Genomic DNA, 22137 nt, shown 5'->3' on the forward strand with positions numbered 1-22137 from the left:
TTATTCACTTCCTCTAGGGCAGAAAAAAAAAAAAAAGGATAACAGTAAGATTTGTGAGGCGAACCACCATTTTATTTCTGATCCCTCCTGCACAAAACAGACAAGTCCCGCTCTCACTTGATGTGGTGACTTCATTTTAAAGGTGAAAAGAAAATTGCTGTATTTTTACAAGGACTAGAGACAGGTGTTTTGGAGATGCTTAGGAGTGTATTGAAGCAGATTGCTCAGCCAAGCCTGGGTGTGTGCAGGAGGGACATGTTTGTCATGGTTATGTCCAATCACCCAGCGTGGATGGTTGGGTTCCTGACTTTCATTGCATCGTTGCTTGGAGAAGACATTAAAGCATTTCCTACCATGTGCTTCCTCCTGTCAGCTACAGATGATTACGTTCTGCTCTTTTCCCCCTTTCTTGGTTTGTGTTTTCTTTTCAGATGATTTGGGCAGCATCTCCTTTCCCTTCTCATGTGTCAACAAGGACATAATCTGCTTGTTAAAAACAAATGTCAAATACCCAGTATTAAAGTCTGTCCTGTTTGTAAAATCCCTGTGTGGCCTTTAGATATCTCTCCTAAGCAGCAATGATAACAGTCATAGGTGAAAATCCATGTCATGTATTAATGTGTTACTGTCTTTTCTTTGTGAATAAAGACAGAAAACGAGGGAGAGCTTAGCACAGAGTAAGATGCTATAACCTGTAACTAGCCATTAATAATATATTCACTAATACAGACATTCTCCAGACTACTTCTAAGCCTTCTAGTTGTAGGGTAAGCATATTCTTTTAAAACTACCAGTCCTACAATCCCTATTGTGCATTAAAGATTACTTGGTGCTTATTATAGCTGTAAACATTTGATGACTGATGGCTAAATACACACTGAAGTTATTAAAACCTGAAAGACTTAATTGGCAAGAGATGTAAATTTAAAATTAGTTTTAAAAATTCTGCACAAAATGCAGAATTATTTGTATTCCTTTAATAGGTGCATCTAATCATGAGAGATATTTTTCCTTGCTCCTGCTTTTTGCATCTTAAATTTTAATCCACCTTCCTGTTTGAAATATCAGGCACTGATTTAAAAGGTAAAAGAAAAATTGACAAACAGGTCAAATAATGAAACATGTTCCTGGTCCCCTGATAGGAATCCTAAAAATATTCCTTTAATGCCATTTAAGAAATAGCAGAAATATTTGTTTGAAGAAACAACATTACCCCAAATGAGGAAACTAGAAATGTACCCAAAGAAGGCATGTTTGCTTTTTTCCTTCATTCCCCCAGGTTTTGGCTTGCACTAGATTCACACAAGCAGTTGAATACCAGCAGTGACAATGCCTTCCTTATTCAACATCTCATCAGAGATTACTGTGTAGCAGAAAACACACCACCTTCCCATTATCTGCCTCATATTACTCCAGGTTACCTGGAGTCAGTCTAATGTGTAATTTTGCAACGAGGTATTGTTAAAATCCAGCCATTTCAGTTTTAGAGATTCCACCTGTAGTCTGAAGTCACAGACAACTCAAGAGCTCCTTGATATTGTTTGTGAAATGCACGTGTTGCTGCATTTGATACAGTTTAATGGATAGATGCTCTGATTGCACATACCATTTAATATGACTTTTACCCTCTTATTGCACATGATGTTTCTGTTTTATTAATTTTCTCTCTCTCTGTGGCCATTTTTGGTGCTCACATACATTGCGTTTTGCTGACTGCCTCATGATCAGCATACCTACAAGCTTCTGGATCAGAACCCTTTGTAAAGAGCAAGATTTAGATATGATTATTTTATCCCCTAATGGCTCATTTCAAGACACTCACAAAAGCTGAGTGCTAAGCTAAGAATAAGGGAGAAGGATGCTGATTATCTCCAACCTTTTAAATACATAAATTAGTTTTGACTCTCTATACTCTGTTTCACACATGCTGAGTCTTCAATTAACTCTTGCCTTATCACCTTCCCTTGATTTATGAAGAGGCATCCCTCCCTCCAGTCCTCCTCATTAAATGACATTTTAGATAGCAAAAAATCAATCCAGCATTATAAACAACTTATTTAATGTGTAATTATTTCTTTTTGAGGATCGCATTCCTACTTCAAAGGAGGCAAGCAGAAAGATCTCCAGCATGCAAATGGGAGGGTACATATTGCATACTAATGTGAGGGTTTCTTATTTACATGTTCCTCATATTTATGCAAAAACAGATGTTTATGTTTATTTAAAGACGAATACAGCTAATGCTGCCTTTCCCAGGAATCCTCAGGCACTGGTCAAGGCAACAAACAGTGTCTGCAGTCCAGCTTGCAATGTATTTTTTATGGAAAGTGAGAAGTTCTAATAGCTGGGGAGAGGGTGGGGGGAGATCTGGCAATTTTCTTTGAAAAGATAGGAGCTATTTAAGAAAAAAAGAAAAACAAATACTATACATTTAGTTCAGGTTCTTTAGTGGCTTTCATGTTACAGAAATACTTGCCTGTGATTAAAATGCCACAAAGCCAATCAAACCATGGTGCTATACAACCTGCCACGCCAGCAGCCCAGTAGTTAATATAACCCTTATGTATTATTCATTAGGAGTTGATGCTTATGCAAATCACAGAAGCATGTGCCCACCTACCCATCATGGGTTAATAACAATATAACCACCACAACTAATAATAATAAACCCCCCACATGTACAGCCTTTCCCCAAGTAAACTAGTAGGCTTTAAGCCGACCACAGGATCTTTATAACCAATGGTAATTCTCCTCCATTAAAAGCATCAAAGAATTGCAGCGCTTACCTGGTTAGCTTTGTAGGGCCCTCAGATATTCCAGATGCAATAACTGACTATGTGTGCAACCAATAAAGCTGAACTGAAAAGCTGATTAAGGGCACTTAATGCAAAGCCGCTCACTGAATATTCATATGATGCCTGTGTTTATGCAAATTAAAGCAAAAGAAAGCCAGAGGGGATTGGTTGCCATAGACCACAAACACTGTGTACAGCACAAAAATAGAGAATAGTGATCTTGAATATCATAGGTATGAAGGAGAACAAGGAGTATAGTAAAATATTAAAAGCCTTACATTAATTACGGTTTTTAAGAGCTTTATTTTATATTATCTTTATCATATTATTTGTAAGCCTATCAGGTAATTTTCTACAATGTACTAATCTCAGATTGTCATCATTCTAGAAGATAATATCAATAATATTTGTCAGCTTTATTTATCCTGTAACTAGTCAAGCAGATTCCTCAAGCATATCAAGCAGGTGAAAAAATCATGACAACAAAAATTATAGTGTAATACTTTAGGAACCCATAGGCTTCTGCTAAACTTTATTAAATCTTTCATGAGAGGCTGTCTTCTCAAGGAAAAGGACAGAGAAGAGTAGAGTGTGTCAGGGGGAGTCTGTAGAAATGAAATTTAGTTCCTTGGTATCTTAATTTTGTTGTGCAGCTGCTTCATTCCAGATGCAGGCTCATGTGATGCAGCCAATATTGTTGTTGCACTCGGCTTTTCTCAGCCTGAAGTAATTTTGAAAAGACCATGGGTTTTTACAGTAAAACCAAAAAATAATGTGAAGTTTATATAAAATGCTATCTCTCAGGTCAGGTCCAAATATATCGATCCAAGTTCTTCATATGGTCATCACCAAAACTGACGCTTTTTTAAAAATGAGATATTTCAAAATCAGAATGATACAGCTTATATGCATTGCCATTTCCATGATGAGCAACACTATATACAGAAATCCTACTCTTTTAAAGCATGTTATATTTTAGTCTTTTCCTTTTATTTCCATCAACAAATTGCACTTTCAAGAGTGGTTCCCATTCATAGATAACCATTTATTAATAGTGGCACTGATATTAAAGTTTAAGAAGGATCCAATGAAAATACCCTTCATACCCTTCTATGAGGGTTATGAAGTACCCCTCATAGAAGGCACTTGAATTATGGATCAATAGGTACATCTGGCTCTTAAGTTTTCTGTGATTTCCACTGATATCCATTGGCTGCTGTTAACACATAGTGCTTTACCTGAAAATAAAACAACAAACCAACAACTACCAAAGCAAAACCCATCAGAAACTGCTGCTTCATGGGCACACATGAACAGGGATTGCTGTTTTTTAGGAAGCTGATGGGCTTCCTTTCATGGAGATATGAGTTGAGAACAAATGTTCCTTCTCAGAAAGTGGAGAGAAGGTCCCACTACAGGAAATCAAGGTCTTCCCTTGACTCCATCACCATGGAGACTCCGTTGCCAGTTTTGCTTGTGAAAGACCATCCCATTCCTACACATTTCCACTGGTCCCACAGGGGACCAGGGAATTTGCCATACCAGTTTATGACTTCCAAGTCAATGCCATCACTTGTTGTGAGACTAAGAACCAGGTTCTAAGGCCACTGGCTGGAAGATACTAATGGGTATGTTATGTTGGTACCTGAACAAGGGCAAAGAGACTCTTTAGCCATGGGATGCTGAAGCCCCATGGGGGCAGCCAAGGGCCGCAGCAGAAAGGGCCAGGCTTCTCAAAGGTGAGCAAAAAGGACTGGGGTGACCCCTTTAAATGAAAATGAATTCCTGCCTAGCTGCGAACCTCTGAAAGCAAGAAAGTTAACCATCATGGTGAGAGAAAAAGTGAGGTGCCACAGAGCCGGGGAGGAAATCTGTCCCTTGAAATTTGAACTTTCTAAAAGGTAAAAAAATCTGAAGGAGTAGAAATGTGCTGATTTATATTTAACAATTTGTTTTGACTTATGTGAAGGAAAAATGTGCTTATAGATCCTTGGAAAATCTATGTGTCTGATAGCATTGACATCACCACAAATAGCCCCGTAGTTAAATGAAAAATGCAGAGAACTCACATATTTGCAAGAGGCTGGGACCTCAACTTAAAGGATGAGAGAAAGGTACCTGGGGACAAGGGCAATTGGTTGTGAGATCAGTCTGCATTTACTTTTGTACAGAGAAGGTTTAAGCCTGGAATAGGGGTCTCATGAGCAGTTGAGCAATAAATATCCAGAAGGATATTAATCAGCTAACTGGTGAATATAACTATATGTATTTTTAAAAAAATACAACCTCAAAACCCACAAAACTAATAACAGCAAGAACAACAACAAAACTAACAACCAACCAAAAAACAGAAACCAAAACAACAACAATAAAAATAATTAAAAAACAAACTTAATGGGAACAACAAACACTGATTTTTTCTGCCTCATCCACAGAAAAAAAATATACAATACAAGGACTCTTCTGCTTGCAAGGCAGGCATACACTAGCGGAGTTGGGGAATTTCAAATTAGTCCATGAAGCTACTCAGAAAGTTCATGAAGAGCCAATAGCACTCAAGTGCTTCCAAGTTTCTCCATTTCTTCTCAAAAGAAGTAAGTCTAAAATAATTCTTATTTTCAGAGAAGAAACATTTTCCCAGGCTGGACACAGCACCATCTGTGGCATCATAAATATTCAGCCACTGACAAGCAGAGATGGATGTGCATGTGAACACTGATGCAATGATTTGGCAAACCGGTATCTCATTCATAAGATACATAGGTGTGCAAACAAGCAGGCATATTTAGGAGGCAGAAATGAGATCAGAATACAAAGAAATTATGAAGGGCCTTAATTAACTTTACTTCATGTAGGCCACAGTTAATATCACTCCTAGGTGCCAGCAGGAAGTTTCCCACTGGATTCAGTGGGGTGGGATCAGATCAAGAAAGTTGAGCTGCTGTTGGCTTTTCCAGCAATCTTTAGCCTTATTCTCATGTGCTTACCTGCATTCATTTCTAACACTTGGCACAATGTGATTCAGAATGTGTTAAGGAGCTAACTGTTCTGTTTTTTTTTCTGTTTTGTTTTGTTTTTTAAAAAGGGGGAATTAAAACTTAAATTTTAAATGCAAGTGGAAGCTGACAAAATTCTATCTTTTCAACCTTAGCTTTATCAAAGATGTGTGTGTATGACCTGATTCTGTGAAGTAATATTTCTGCACTGTAGTCCTGTCAATCCCCCACCTTTCAAGCACATTAAACCAATAAAGTAAATTATTTTAAAGAATAAAGAAATAGAGAAAAATCTGATAAATTGACTTCTTTGTTCTGCCAATTGACTAAATGACACTTAAGTCATCTCTAAGTGCCTGGAAAAAAAATAAAAGGCATTTCCATTGTGAAGCTGATGAACTATTAGGCAATTGTAAAGCAGGGAATGGCAAAGTGGAAAATGCATAGTAATAATGTTTTACATTTTCTTCTCCCTCACTTCTCTTTTTCTGTTTTTTTTTTTTTTTTTTTTTTCCCCAGCTGCACATGCCATAAGTGGAACAGCGAGGGAAAATCACTTTCCAACCTCTGGAGATTTAGCTGCCTTCCAGAAGCCCACCTATGGAAATGACCATCCCACCACTGTTTCTCCATCATTTAGTTAAAAAGGGGACAGCTGTCCTGGCATGCCCTTTTCTGCAGAGACCACATGCATTTGTTTAACCTCAGGTGCTCACACCGTTTTCAAAGCTGAATGGCAGAAAGACATGATGAAGAAAACACTTCATACGCACAGTCAAATGGTGTGTATCTCCTGGATCTCCATTAAAATCAGGAACTTGCACCACAAAACACTTCTGATATATGACTGAAACATTTTCAGACTTACCATGCTCCCAAGAATTTATAATCACATTTTGGAAAAGTTGGTATTGAAGGTGTCTCCATAACAACAGGTTTTCTGCTCCTTTCCCAGAAAGCATGTCTACATAGGATTCAGCTCCCTGCATCCTCATCTTTCACCATTTTTCCTTCCTTCAGTCATATTTCCTGCAAAATTCTCTCTGCGCTTTCCTATTTCCTTCTCTCTTTATCCTTCTCTGGCCGCCCAGCTGCTGTCCCAGTAACAAAGTATTTTCTCCTAGATAGTAACTTCCGTGCTCTTCCAAACAACAGCAAAGCCCATTTAAAATTCTCCCTCTCCTGGGATCATCATTCCATCACTAGCTATGCATGAGACAAGGCTAGTATATACCCATGCCAATATAGCTGCCCAAGCGTACTGCATCAGGAAAGTTTGATCTTATGGGGTATACACATAGATTTAACATCACAAAGGAACAAAGAGAAAACTTTGCGTCACATACTATTGAAGAGTCAATACAGAAGACTGAGAGGTGGCTGCTCAAAAATAACACAAGATATTCTAAGTCTGCTTCAAAGAAAGTCATTATACTGTCACACAAATGCCTGCAAGATTCATCCACACAGAAAAAAATCAGTAAGTGAACTTCTTTTACTGGTGGAAAAAGCTGACTTCTGAGATAAAGAAAAGCATTACCTCTAAACACAAGATAAAAAAATGTGGAAGGGTGTGTGAGGTGTGTCGCCGTTTAAGCCTGGCCCAAGCAGTGATCTGGCCCAAGCAGTGATCTGGGCCTTCTGGGTAACTCCCCCCCTTTTATATACTGAGCATGATGTGCTGTGGTATGGAATACCTCTTTGGTTAGTTTGGGTCAGGTGTCCTGTCTCTGCTTCCTCCCGACTTCCTGTCCACCCTGACAGAGCATGAGACTCAGAAAGTCCTTGGTCAGAATAAACATTACTGAGGAACAACTAAAACATTGGTGTTACCAGTGCTGTTCCCAGGCTGAAAGTCAAAACCACAGCACTGCACCAGCTACTAAGAGGGAGAAAAATGACTGCTACTGCTGAACCCAGGACAGGTTCAAAACACCTTTTAGGGTGTTTGTGCCATGGAATTGGATGAGACAAATATAAATTTGCAGGACAAACCTGCTACGATGAGGATAAGGGGCAATTTGTGCTGCACTCAAAGATTATTGTTTTAAATGAAAACTGACACAAGAGAGAGGAGAGATGAAAGAGCAACCATTTATTTTTATGACATAATGGGACTTTAAAATTCAGCACAGCAGGTAGAAAGAACTATGCAATTTCAAGATAAATATTGCATGTCCATACATGAAAAGTCTGCTCCCTTTTCGAAACACTCTGCTGTCACTTACATATGAGAAATCAAAGCTTGGGGTAGCAATGGACACACATCTTTCTACAGAGGAGCAGGGCAGTAGGATGTTTGGAGCCAGGAGTAGGACCAAAATCCATACTAGCAAGAAAAGAGACCGAAGATCCTACTTTCAAAAGCCACATCTGAATTCCAGTTTCCTGATATACTACTGCTCCAGCAGGCCTGCTAAGAGCAGCTTTAAAGAATATCTCATCTACAAGGAATTTCATTTATGATCACTACACCTGCAGGTGGCGCTTTGAGTGGACATGCAATCCAATATAAGTATAAACATCTCTACCTTCAAGCAACATAAATGACAAGGTACTACTGGTAAATCTGGTTACCTCGTGTTGTGGTTTAAACCCAGTCAGGCAACTTGTTCACTCACACCCCCCTTTCTTTCCCTCCCCCTACTCCCGGAGGGATGGAGAGGAGAATCAAAAAGAATACAACTCCCACGGGTTGAGATAAGAACAGTTTAGCAACTAAGGTATAACACAAATCACTACTGCTACCACCAGTAATAATAATGATAAAGGAAATAACAAGGGAAGAGAATACATCACCTCACCACCAGCCAACCAATAACTCCCCCCCCACCCCCACCCCAACCAAGCACCGACCCATACCTCCTCCAACCCTGCAGTCTCCCAGCCCTTCCGGCTAACTCCCAGTTACCTCCTGGGCATGACGTGCTGTGGTATGGAATACCTCTTTGGTCAGTTTGGGTCAGGTGTCCTGTCTCTGCTTCCTCCCGGCTTCCCCTCCTCCCTGGCAGAGCATGAGGCTCACAAAGTCCTTGGCCAAACCAAAACATCCTTGTTATCAGCTCTGTTCCCGAGCCGAAAGTCAAAACACTGCACTGCACCAGCTACCAAGAAGGAGAAAAATGACTGCTACTGCTGAACCCAGGACACTATCCACCCCTTATTCCATACCATTCACGTCATGCTTAGATCCCACATTTTCAATATACCATCACTCTTATCTTAGTGCATGGACCAGTAGCTATAAAGCTGCTGCGTCCATCTGGTCCATGATGTCAGGCTCCATCTCTTGTTAACAGTCTTTCAGAGCAGGAGAGATTGCGCGCAGTGTTCATACTCATGAATAACCCGGGCTATAGTGTCCATTGCTAAATCCACCCCTCGATCATGAGTCCATCTCTATGCTGCATCTCTGCTCTGATGGCCTGAAGTGCCATGGACCCACCAGGCTCAAAATAATTCACTGTCCCCTTCAGCAGTTTCTGCAGCTTGTTGCTGGGGACTCCACACAGCTGCCTTCCATCTCTGATGCTTCCAAAGCACTGGAGGGGCCCAGTGGACTAGATACTTGCCCATACTGTCCCACACACCCTGCCACTCATGACTGTCCAGCCTCGGAGAAAACCTCTCGGTCCCCCTATATCCTCGTCTAACCCCAGACAAGACCCAAACCTGACTCTGCTTAACTTTGAGATCAGACAAAATGGTTGTGGGTAGAACACAGTCTGTGTGTGTGCCAACATGCTGATCCCCATCACAATCAGCAGGCAGGTCCCAGGGATACCCAAAGGCCATTCAAAACCTTCAGAACTCTCAGTTGATGCTGCTGTACTTGTCACTGGGGCTGGTGTAGCTGCTGTGCTTGCCGGCTCTCCCACCCCCAGCTTCTCTTTTCCTGAGTCCAGCTCTTCCTCCTCTGCCTTGCTGGGAAATGCTGCGTGGTCTCCTGCATCCTCCTGGGGCTCGGCGGGCGGCTGCCGGGGAATGCTCTCGGCCGTTGCGGGGCTCGGCTCGGCCGCGGGGCTCTGCTCCTCCACCGCCCCCTTCCGCTCCTCGACCGCTCCGGCCTCCTCCACCCGCAGCCGTCCCCTCGCAGCCTCCGGCCCCGCTCCCGCCGCCGCTTGGTTCCCGGGGCCGCTCTCCCGGGCCGCTTCAGCACCCGCCGGCTCCCGGGGCCGCTCCCCCTCGGCTCCCCGCGGCCTCACGAAGACGGAGGCGAGGACGAGGGCCAGGACGGTGAAGAGCAGCCGGACGGCCAGGTACAAGTCCACGGCCACGTCCGTCCCGCCCTGCTGCTGGAGCCCGCCCGTGTTACAAGTCATTGCCATAAAGTACAGTGAGACAAGAACCTTAGCCCAAGCCCCACACTTGATAAACACCAACACAGCAAATACTGGCTCTAAGTAATGTACTGCATTCTGAAGCTGTGAGATCAAGAGGAACAACTTTGAGAGCCAATAAATCAGCATTGTGATGAGTGACTGTTAATCCAGTCAGATCTGTCGCTATCTCAACCCCTCATGCCCCACGTTGGGCACCAAAAAGAACGGTCGTGGTTTAAACCCAGTCAGGTAACTCGTTCACTCACTCTCCCCCTTCTTTCCCTCCCCCTACTCCCGGAGGGTCAGAGAGGAGAATCGAAAAGAATGCAACTCCCACGGGTTGAGATAAGAACAGTTTAGTAACTAAGGTATAACACAAATCACTGCTGCTACCACCAATAATAATAATGATAAAGGGAATAACAAGGGAAGAGAATACATCACCTCAGCACCAGCCAACCGATAACTCGCTCCCCCCCAGCCTGACCAAGCACCGACCGATACCTCCTCCAACCCTGCAGTCTCGAGCCCTTCCGGCTAACTCCCAGTTACCTCCTGGGCATGACGTGCTGTGGTATGGAATACCTCTTTGGTCAGTTTGGGTCAGGTGTCCTGTCTCTGCTTCCTCCCGGCTTCCCCTCCTCCCTGGCAGAGCATGAGCCTCACAAAGTCCTTGGCCAAACCAAAACATCGCTTGTTATCAGCTCTGTTCCCGAGCCGAAAGTCAAAACACTGCACTGCACCAGCTACCAAGAAGGAGGAAAATGACTGCTACTGCTGAACCCAGGACACCTGGGTTGGAGCTGAGGTCCCTGTAGAAGATGTGATTTCTCATAGGAACTGAAAAACAAAAGTAATTGGTATATTCTGTATATCAAAGGTATCAAGGCTGGAAGTGAGTGTTAATAATCTGGTACATGTTTTATACCACTTCTTTAGTGAGTGTGATATATATAATACTCAGCAGCAGGAATAAAATATTAAAGGATTTCAGTGCTTGCCTTTTTCTTTTAATTTTCTCCTTCGAATGGCAAGTATTCTGTATCTCCAGGCTGCTAAGGGTAAATGGCCTGGTCAGGAGGGCATGGGCAACTGGTGAAGAGTTCCCAAGGATTTGTATTGTCCCTTTAGATAATGGAAAATTCAGGGCAAAGGATCACTCCTATTAGGATACTCATTCTTGGAACACAAAAGAATGTTTCTCTGTCCTATTTTATCTTATGGTAGAATTAATAATGACTGAAGACTCTTCAAGGTGCTTCATCCTGAACTCCTGAATTGTCTATGTGACTTTTAGCAGAAATGAAAATCTTATGGGGTCAAAAAGCTTTCTGTCCACTGCTCTTCTCTTTCTGAAAGTTTATGAAGTCAAAATCAAGCACAAAGAATAAACCATGGGCCATATGCTACTGGGAAAAAACATTCAGGCATCTTTTTTCCTCCCACTTTTCAGTTTTCCAATTTTTTTCTTTTATTTTACAAGTTAGCTGAGGGAAGGCAGGAGTTGTAATATGGACAAGTTCCAACTGGAAAGCTTGAGCTTTCTAGGTACGTAAGCACTGTCATCTGTACACATTACTAAACACAATGTACTTCCTAATAGAGCAAGAGTGGTTTTACAAAGCATGTGGATCTATTTGCTTTTCTTTTACTGAGAAGAGACAATGGTTCCCATCCAAGGTCTCTAGCACAGTTTGCTGACATATTTAATAAGTTTGGTTTGTTTGGGATTTTTTTGTGACCTAAGAAAAACCCACCTGTGAGCAATGGGTCTCCATTTTTCTTTGGAAATACAATCCAACACTGTCCCTCTCCTATGTACCATGCACATGGCATGGAAAGTTTAATGTTTTGATGAACAGGCAACATATGACAACGAAGTTAAGACTCAAATTGAAAACTATACCAAAGTATTCCCAGTCTTCTAAATACTCATCTTGTTTCCTATAGAAATCGTTTTCACAGCTGAAGCCAGGTGACAAAAAGATGTTTATTTTAGATAAAGCATGTGATAGAAGAAAACAATGTTTCTGTTCAGAGTAATTTTTCAGAAAGGAATGTTCCCTAAAGGATAGAGCCATTCAGAAAAGGTATTCAGAAACTAGCACATATTAGATTAGAGCCCTGTCAAGGCTTTTGTAGTCTGTGAACACTACGAGATTTCAAGGCTGTCTGTAGGTGTGTTAGGGTGCTTTGCACCCATCAAAAATGAAGTTAAACATAATAACCATGTGTCAGAGTTCAGTGGGTAAAAATAACAGCATTATCAGTTGAAGGAGTGAACTCATTATAATGTCTAATTTGGGAACTGTTTGAACATTGAGAGTTTGCAAAGTGCATTTGAGCACTGTTGGGTTCTTAAACTCTATAGGAAAGATTAAGAAACAAAAGAGGATGGAGGAGAGAATATAGAGCAAGCAAAAGAGTCTTCAAGAGAAAAGAAAGACCTGAGGCTATATTTTTCTCAAATTTGGTCTTTCTCCTCCAAGTGATTCTATTCCCTATGTCTGTTCAGGACCTCTGTGTATGTGGAGAACAGACTTTGTATTCACACTCCAAGGAGCCCTAAGTACCCTAATAATTGCTTATATTTAAATTCATGGAATTCCATGGTTTCACTGAAACCCTGTGTAACCACTTTTGCAATTAGGTTCCATTAAAAGATTTGAATAAGGTTCCATTAAAAAATAAAATAACTAATACAAGTAAGAGCTAATTATTCTGACTTTCAAAGCTAGAAAGTCTGTGTAGGGGCACAGAACCTAGTACTTGGGAGTAATTCAAATATCCATACCACAACAAATTATATTGAGATGCAAAACCTGAGAATCAGGTAGCACCCTACTTCAGTTTATAACTGAAAAGGTACAAACAGCTTTCAGATTGCTCCAAACTTACATGAAAATACATTTTGTGATTTGTAGGACTGGTCCAGTAATGCAGCAACCAACACCAGAGCATGACAAATGCATAAACCTGATGCTTAGGATAGATACCTACCTTAATGATTTCAGAAAGGTTCAGTGCCAAAGAATGAATACCTTCTGGTCCTTGTAATCAGACTTCACTGCTGTAAAAATCTGGCAAAAAATATCTTTAATTTCTTCACTGGTGGCTGGGAAGGAGATCTATTTATTAGTTTTCTTATATCGTATTCTGAAAAAAATTATTTTCACTGAAAAGAAGTGAGGTAAACTGCTTGTGATTGAAAATTAGCAGTCATTTGGGAGAAATATGTTCCAAACAATACTGCAATTGTCAAAACTTCACTGAAAGGTTACTTGGACACATTGCTTGTATAAGGCCATGCATTACATTTTCAACTTCATCTGAAATGTTTACAATATAATATAATTTCCAATACAGCCCTTTTAAAATTTGAAGTAGAAATAACTGTCTGGAGAAAAGTACTTTAATAAAAGGTTATTTTTATATTGACTGAAAGTTTTCTATTGTATATCAGTATTTTATATTTTTAAATGCTTTATTTTTTTTTCTGAGTGTTAAAAACAATTTTGAGGAAGTTTGGCATTACAACTTTTCTTTCTCATCAGTGATGAGAGAAAGGTGTCAGAAATCTCTGCAGGGCTGGGGATCATTCACAGGGAAAAAAGAGGTCTCATAAAATAGTCTGAATGCCACAGCTACCCTGATGTGTCAGGGTATCACAATAAAGAGGAATATGGAAGGAATTTCTCTCCTCTCCTGCTCAGAGGGTCTTTCTTTCATTTTTCTAGGGACAGAAGGTAAGATTGGAGTGGATTTTCTTAATTACCAGAGTTTCTGGAAGCTGGTCAGAAATGAGCTATAAAGGTGAGAGAAGAAACAGCTTGAAGTCCTTCACTTCTGGCTAAATCTTGCAGGTTTTGGAGCAGCAGCTGTAACTTTTACGAGTTTATCAGAAGTTTCCTGCTATTTGGAGATTTCACTGAAGAGCTGGTGGCTGGTATCAAGAGATTACATGTGAAATTTCCACATTGATTTTCTTTTCCTAAGGAAAAAACAACTTTCTGTCCCTCCTGACTCAAGGGAGAATCTTGCAGATGTGAAGTCAGTCCAAACACAGAGGCTCTACACGAAGTCAGAAGTACTGCCATTGAAGGCTAGCTCTGAACCCCATTTCTCACCCCAGCTCCCATATGACTAATGCCATTTGTTCTTTCATCTAAGCTATACATTTTCCCTCTAATTTCCAGGTTTAAAGGTGCACTGCAGTGAGGGCAAAACTCAAAAGGTGGAATTATGCTTGCTATGATACTTTCACCATGCCATTACCCATGCGATTAACTGAATAACTCACATCAGGGGTAGCTTGTGATTGTGAGATGAGAAAATAGAATATGAGAATATATGTTAAAATAATTCTAGAAAGAATAAAAAGAGAGAGTCTCATTTTACATTCCTGTGTTAAACTATGAGAAACTCAAACATTGAAAGGAGTAGTGGCATGGCCAAAGGGGATCACAAGCAGCAAGAGACACCAAAGCTCTGGCAGGAGTTTCTGTTAATTCTACTAAAACTACAAAATAGTTGTGTAGTTAATTTTCCCCCTTTTGCTGGCTATGCAGGGAAGCAGAGTGCCTCAAAACCAGATCACCTTTTATCTTTTATGTTTTGGGTCTGATTCAGCCTGTCTGAGGGAGGTAAGGAATAATTTCTGCACAGATGGATATTCAGGTTCATTTTATTGGGTCCACATGACATCCCCATCTATTCAGCTGTAACTGCAGGTACCCATCACCCTGCATGGTGCAGTCAAAATCAATGACACTTCTCCTGGGAGTAGGCACCCTCACAGAAACCAACACCTAGATATTAACTGATAAGAAATAAGAGATTTTTCCACTTGTTTTTTTTTTTTTAGGTTCTTTATGAAGAAGAGTTTCCCTCTTAGGACCACTGAATCTCTGTTATCACTCATTCCATCAAAAAGTAGCATTTTTAAAAAGTGATGCAATATTTGCAATGTTCCTATGAGCAAACAGAATATTTGACGTATATATATATATATCAGAGTATATAATCTCAATATCAAAACCCCAGATTTATCTTTACCGGAGCAGACTCCACACTTAAGGTGGTAGGGGCCTCCACACTTAAGGTGGTAGAGGCCTCCACACTTAAGGTGGTAGAGGCACACATTGCCACGCTCCTGGTAAGATCACAGTGAAATCTGGAAGCAAGGGCAGATGACACCTCCTAGAACAACCAGCATGGGAATAAAGTGAAATAGATTCATTACCTTGGGTTGCTGAAATGGAGACATGGCAGGAAGGGCTTCTTGAGGGTCAGGACACGCTGGGTGTCTGGGCAATCTTCTTAGCAAAGTTTAGCGGTAGCAAAGTTCAGCCCGCCAAAACAAAGGGCACCCTGCTAGGGGCATTTCTGTCCAATCATCAGGCTTCAAATGACTTTATTTTATGCTGCTGTTGTTATTAGTTGCACTATGGTACAACTAGTGGGATGGTCATGGTGACAAACATAGGCTTTGTGCTGAGCAAAGAGTAACCAAAAAAACTACCCCAAAATCTCTGCCTCAGAAAAGAGTGCTCTCAGTCACTGCGTGCAGTTGAGCCTGCTAAGAACTTCAAACATTATTGCAGTAGCTAACTAATGCATCAGACAAGTTCTTTTTACCCAGTCCAGAGGGTGGGGTCTTTTCTACTCCTTGTCTCCCACATTATAAAACCAGACAACACCAGCACTGATTTAGTTACTTTCTTATAGCTTCAGCAATTTGACTCATTTTATTGCATGAACCAAGCAAAATCTGAACAATATAATGAAGCTCACATGCTATCAGCAAGCTGTGAGTCTAGAATGGCCAAAAGTGAAATTCAAATTGGACAGCTAAATATCTGAGCTTCAACTCTGCTCTTTCTGCACATCACCACTGGTGAAGCTTGAGTATTCAAACGTTGTGAGGAGATGAAAGGCTACAGGATTGAATTATATCAAGGTTGATTTTCAATGTCAAAAAAATATTTGTGAAACAGGTTTCTACAATTTCATCATTTCTTTTAGCTGGCCAGTGATAAGGGATTTAAATCCTGAAAATGTTCTTTTATCCCTTGTTTCTGATTCAGACCAGAAAAAAGCCACCTCTGAATTTTTATATTACTTCTATGTTGTGGCCAGGACAAGAACTCAGTAAGTGGTTTCGAACACCTTGAGGTTTTGGAAGGGTTTCAACCCCTTCAAAGCAGAACTATTTTCTTGCTCTCATTTCATATCGGTCACATTGTCCAGCATCCTCATATTTATAGAGATAGTAAAATGTTGCTGGAAACCTCATCTTCTGCTCTACTCTTTTGACCATGTTATTCTTTCCCTGAGCCTCCTGCATTAGCTCCCCTTTTCAAACACTAGTTTTAATTCTCACTTTCAAAGCTCTGTGCTAACTCAAGAAGTTAGATCTCATGTGGCTCATGAAGCCACTTCAAACTATTTCACGTATTCTCCCATACCAGTTCTTACACTTTTAAGGAACTCCCAGCAGGGTTTCTGTTAACCCTTTCAGCAATGAGGTGGGCGGGAGGAAGGTGAGCTCTTGTCCAGGGTACCATTTAAAACAGTTGGGGATCCCTAGGCTGTAAGTCGTTCTCATTTTGATATGAAAGTAAAATAGTGGGTTCCATAACTTGTTTACCCTTTTAAGAAAAGAGGTACAAGACAGTAATTTGAAGGCATCTGGGATTTCTAGAGCAGGAAACACTGGAGGAGACCAAGGCTGTAAGGAGATCCTTCTGGCTCACCAAAACACAACAGGTCAGGTTGATGTTCTGCTTGTTAGTTGGGATGGTTTATCCATGCACTTGTTGCAGATAGTAGCTTTGGTTGGAAAAGGGAGATGGATGCACTCCTATAACTGCATAGGCTATCTTTTAGGTTCAGGGATGTTAGGGTAAGATCCAAAAGATCCTTTGGGACTGGTAGGCTTACATATATTCTGTATTACTTTTCAAGTTTAGACATCATTTAGGGAGTAACAGGTTCAAACTTAAACAGCGGAAGTTCAGTTTAGATATAAGGAGGAAATACTTTACTGTGAGGGTGGTGAGGCACTGGAATGGGTTGCCCAAGGAAGCTGTGAATGCTCCATCCCTGGCGGTGTTCAGGGCTGGGTTGGACAGAGTCTTGGGTGGCATGGTTTAGTGAGAGGTGTCCCTGCTCATTGCAGTGGGGTTGGAACTGGATGATCCAGTTAGGGTCCTTTCCAACCCTAACTATTCTATGATTGTGTTCTATGATTCTATCTAATAATACAGCCACTTAACACTCATGCATGCAACATAACTTTGATGGCTACTGACCGCTGTGGTAGTTTACCAGCAAGCTTGTTCAAATGCTTCTGAAAGCCCCACAGACATCCACATCTACAGGCTGTAGGCACCAAAACACATTTGACAATCTGGTTCAGTTCAGTGGCACCATTTGACATCAGCATCTTATAATTTACCTCTTTTTACACATTGCAGAGCTGAATAATCACTGACAAGCAGTTATTTATTTTTTATTGACAGCTCTTGTATCAGAGGACAGTATTAATCCTTCTGTCTCTTCTTCCTCTGATGTACTTTGCTATCTACAACTGAAAAGTCCAGAACAGAGCCAGACTTTGTTAGGGGAAAAGAAGAATAATAAAAGCTGTGAGGGACAAATAAATTTGTGAGGATATTACTTTTAACTATTTTAAAACATTTCAAAAGGTAATAAATAGGGCTATTCACATGTATCCCTCAGGGACAGTATTCTATAATGATGAAAGGTAGAATATAAACCAGTGCTGCTAATGTTGTTATGATAATTTTATATATACTTTGGTGGCTGCTTGCACTTAATTATTTGTGGCATAAAACATTTTCAGTAATAAAGTTTCTTGATAGTGTTTTCTTTCAAGATTTTGGTGTTTTTTTTCTATTTTTTTAGTTTAAAGATCAGTAAACATTTCTGTAAATAAACTGTATCAGTGTACTTCCACAAAGCAATTCTTCCCCAAAATCTTTTCCATGCAGAAGCTCTGCCTCCAGTACACATCTGTTACGAGCCTCAGCAAGTCTCACCAGTGCAGGCTGTCTTTCTCAGAATCTGTCTGCTCTTTAGATGTCCCCCATTAGGAGAAGAAGCATTTGCAAGCAAAACCACAACTCACCTTGGCCCACTTTGCGGATGCTTGACATATAACAGCACTATTCTAGAGCAGCTGATCCACAGATAGTCTAATGGAGCACTTTTACAGGGCTGCTTCTAAAGGCTGACAATACTGTGTGCTGTCAGGTGTTAAAGTGATGGATAAAAGACATTATTTTAAAGCCCCAGTATACTCACAGTATCACAGTATCACAGTATGCTAGAGATTGGAAGGGACCTTGAAAGATCATCTAGTCCAATCCCCCTGCTGGAGCAGGAACACCTAGATAAGGTTACACAGGAATGTGTCCAGGCGGGTTTTGAATGTCTCCAGGGAAGGAGACTCCACAACCTCCCTGGGCAGCCTGTTCCAGTGTTCTGTCACTCTCACTGAGAAGAAGTTTCTTCTCAAGTTTAAGTGGAACCTCTTGTGTTCCAGTCTGTACCCATTACCCCTTGTCCTGTCATTGTTTGCCACTGAGTAGAGCCTGGCTCCATCCTCGTGACACTCCCCCTTTATATATTTATAGACACTCACTGCAAAGGAGCTGACACTGTGAGCCCTGGGCTAGATGACAGTGTTTCTAGGGATAATAAAAGTAGTTTCAGTAGTTTCAGAGATTATGGTTCCAACATACAGTTTCAAGTGTCTCCCCGTGGAAAGTAGCTGTGGGTCATGATTTTGGGTATCGCTGGGGACCTTTTGGGTGCAGTAACATTGCCTGTCTTTAGCTATCCTGTAGTTACATTCATCTAATTTCAGATTGCCACATCTGTGACTGAGCTGACAGGATTTTATCGTGCACTAGCACTGAAGCATGGCACTATTAATCTCACAGACGTGCCAGCATCACTCAGTCCATTTTGCTAGCAAGTAGTGTAAACAGGTATTTCCACAAAGTATTTTAACCCACTCATTACCTGCAAAGCCGATTGGCAGCTAGGACCACAGGGCTCCATTTTGCTGTGAAACAGCATGGACCAGGCTCTCCATGCCACTTGCTGCACCACCAAAGGAGCTAAAATCAGACAATTGTGAAGTTTTCCCCAAGTAATCTGAGGAATGTTATGTATACTAAATTCCTTAAAAAAAAATGCTTTGAAGGGTCTGAGCCTCTGTTTTTGGTTTTTGTTTCAGGTCACATCCCTGATGGAGTAGATAATATGCATTGAAGTAATATGAGGAAACATGAATGGATATATTCATATGCTTGTTGTGACATTTGGCACCTTTCAATCAAAAGGAAGGAGGAACAGACGCATGAATGACATTAAAGTGTGGCCAAGCAAGTGCAAGATAAACATAACAGCATGAAAAGCAACATGTAGTAGCACAAAGTGTTGTCTGTTCAGATGAAATGGCACAGAAAGCAGGGAAAGGATAAATGAGATACATATTAAATTATTACTACCATTATGCTGTTAATAATGATGCAGAGAGACACTTATTTAATATCTGTCTAAATTTACCCTGTGAGCAAAAGCAGTGCATCTCCCAGTACACAAATCTAGACTAATTAGTGACATAAATAATAGAATCACAGGCTTGGTTTGAGTTGGAGGGGACCTTAAAACTCATCAAGTTCCAACCCCCTGACATAGGCAGGGACACCTTCTGCTAGACCAGGCTGCTCCAAGCCCCATCCAACCTGGCCTTGAACACTGCCAGGGATGGGGCAGCCACAGCTTCTCTGGGCAACCTGTGCCAGGGCCTCATCACCCTCACAGGGAAGAACTTCTGCCTAAGAGCTCATGTCAGTCTCCCCCCTGTCAGGTTAAAGCCATTCCCCTTTGTCCTGTCCCTACAGGCCCTTGTCCAAAGACCCTGTCCAGGTTTCTTGTATCCCCTTTAGGCACTGGCAGCTGCTCTAAGGTCTCCCCTTAAGGAGCCTTCTCTTCCCCAGGCTGAACCAGCCCAGCTCTCTCAGCCTGTCTCCAGAGCAGAGCTGCTCCAGCCCTCACAGCATCTCCATGGCCTCCTCTGGACTCGCTCCAACAGCTCCACGTCCCTCTTGTGTTGTTGCCTCAGAGCTGGATGAAGGACTGCAGGAGGGGTCTCCCCAGAGCACAGTAGAGGGGGAGAACCCCCTCCCTCGACCTGCTGCTCATGCTCTGGAAATGCAGCCCTGCACATGGCGGGGGGGTGGTGGTGGGGGGGGGGGTGTCTGGGCTCAAGCGCACACTGAAGCTGGGTCATGGGGAGCTAATGCAAACTAATAAAAGAACAAAAATAAGATCTAGAAAGTATTTTAATGTAACTGTTTCTCTTATTTTATCTGTTCATGTGTTTATTATAAATAAACAGGAAGAAACATGGATTTGAGATTTTTTTTTCTTAAAACAAGAACAGAAGGCAAGTTTGCAGATGTGAAAGTTATACAGCAGTGAAAGAGGTCTAATGCTAGACATGGGTGATACGACAACAGCAAAGGTTTCCTAAATAGACTTGTTTGTTTCTGTTATATACCTGCACAGAAGGTCTGGGAATACAGGATTGATTGCCTATCATTTACTAGTTAGTCTGAGGAAGATGAGAAACAGGCACAACCCTAATGAAGTCAGATGCTGCATCTCAGACTGCATCTTAAACAAGGAAGTTGAGTTGATGGAGTAGTTCAATTCTTGTGCCAGAAGGCTTATGCCAACACAGAATCCAGACTTGAACCAGCAAAGATACATCCAGTGGACCCCATGCCAACATGATATCCCAATAAGCTGTGTCAGCCCTGACTTTTGTCAGCCATCCCAGGGAAGCAAGAGCACAAGTTGGCAATCATAATGAACCCAGGAATAGGCCAGCAACAACAAAATATGTCAATGACCTATTCCTCTGCTCAGCATCACAACTGTGCACGTCACTCCTAGAAGGATCTTGTTCAATTTGTTTGTATCTCCAGTGATGCTGAATTCACAGCCTCCTCATGCAGGCTGTCCTAGCACTTCAGTACCACCAGAAATATTTTCTTATTGCCCAACTTCACTTATTCTCTGCTGTGATTTAATATTACTGCTTCCCTGGATGTGGAGAGGTTGTTCCCTAACTCTGTAGCAGCTTTCACAAACCAGGAAACTGCAAGGTGCCCCTTCAGAATTCTTATGTGGACAGTCCCACTTTGTTTGACCTTTCCACATGGATTTGTGCTTATTTTCATTTTTCACTTGAAATTCCCAGCAACTGGTCCGTATCTTTCTTGATGTATAGTGGCTAAGACTGTGCATGCTACTGCAGCTGAGATCTTATTGATGAGCACAAAAAAACTTCAGGGCTCTACAGGTTGCATTTCTGTTTATACCTCCTACCATGATTTTCACTGTGGCATGGGACTGTCAACACACATTCAGCATGTGATAACACAGCAAGCCTCTAAAGCTTCTCTCCAGTTATTTCCCATTGTGTGCTGTTGTAGCTAATTAATTGTGCCCACATCTTAGTACCCAGTACATCGCCCTGCAAAGAGTATAAGATCACATCTATAATAATTTCTCAAGAGCACTTTGAATGCAGTCTCAACCTCTGGCACACTTACAATGCCTCCCAGCACAAAACAGGTTGTTAATGCAACAGGCATATTCTCTGTCTCATGTTTCCAACGAGAATATTGGTGACTTGGCTGATGGAGTATTGCACACCAACATTGACGCTGAAAGGTGACTTCTGCTTCTATACAGAAATGATGACAATGCCAAATGCAGAAGAGCTCTTCCTTTTTAATATTCTGACATTTGACACCTTTTCCACTGTGGTTACCACAGCACTAACGTAACATAGCTATTCTTATATAATTCTGTCTTATGAAGTGGTGTTATCAAGGGCTTTACCTTACCCTGACTACTCTTTCTTAGATATAAAAAATAATTAACATCTTCTTTACAAATATTTTTATTACTGGGGTA

General features: G+C 41.3%; 1 protein-coding gene across 1 annotated transcript in view; it reads right to left on the bottom strand.

Annotated features, from left to right (window-relative positions):
- The window catches only part of LOC134156808 (cytochrome c oxidase subunit 7C, mitochondrial), a 575449-nt gene that overhangs the window by 222460 nt on the left and 330852 nt on the right, over positions 1 to 22137 (bottom strand). The gene's annotated exons all lie outside the window — the stretch shown is intronic.

The sequence above is a fragment of the Pezoporus occidentalis genome, unplaced genomic scaffold, assembly GCF_034315485.1.
Source record: "Pezoporus occidentalis ecotype Australia unplaced genomic scaffold, CSIRO_AGI_Poc_V1 ctg90, whole genome shotgun sequence".
NCBI classification, from domain to species: Eukaryota; Metazoa; Chordata; class Aves; order Psittaciformes; family Psittacidae; genus Pezoporus; species Pezoporus occidentalis.